This window comes from Penaeus monodon, chromosome 30 (assembly GCF_015228065.2).
Source record: "Penaeus monodon isolate SGIC_2016 chromosome 30, NSTDA_Pmon_1, whole genome shotgun sequence".
Taxonomy (NCBI): domain Eukaryota; kingdom Metazoa; phylum Arthropoda; class Malacostraca; order Decapoda; family Penaeidae; genus Penaeus; species Penaeus monodon.
Window position 1 is genome coordinate 31,086,793 of NC_051415.1, and position 366 is coordinate 31,087,158.

Genomic DNA, 366 nt, shown 5'->3' on the forward strand with positions numbered 1-366 from the left:
ATAAAAATTTACAATATAAATATTCCCCAAGACCTTTTCGCATTCGCACGTCCAACGGCCCGACGGGAATGCTTGGTTCGAAATGTCCAGCTCCGAAAATGGCAAAGGGAATCCCCTCCCACGGGCGTTTGGGGGAGCGGGAAGGATTTCACCTGTATTTAAAGGCCGACAGGGCACGACGGGGTGAGCGCAGAACAGCTTGGGGTTTGGGAAATTCCTCAGGGGTACGTTCCTTTCGACGGCGCCTTGGCGTGCTGTGGGGCGTGGGGGGACTCGGGTTTTTTGGGGTATTGGGGGTTAAATGAAATGTGTGCACGTTTTAGATTTTGCTTTCATGATTGTTACATTCATTTTTTTTTATTACTT

The 366-nt window shown here is 49.2% G+C and overlaps 1 protein-coding gene across 1 annotated transcript in view; it reads left to right on the forward strand.

The window, feature by feature from the left end:
• Window positions 1-366, forward strand: part of LOC119592408 (apical endosomal glycoprotein-like) — a 5,785-nt gene that overhangs the window by 3,193 nt on the left and 2,226 nt on the right. The gene's annotated exons all lie outside the window — the stretch shown is intronic.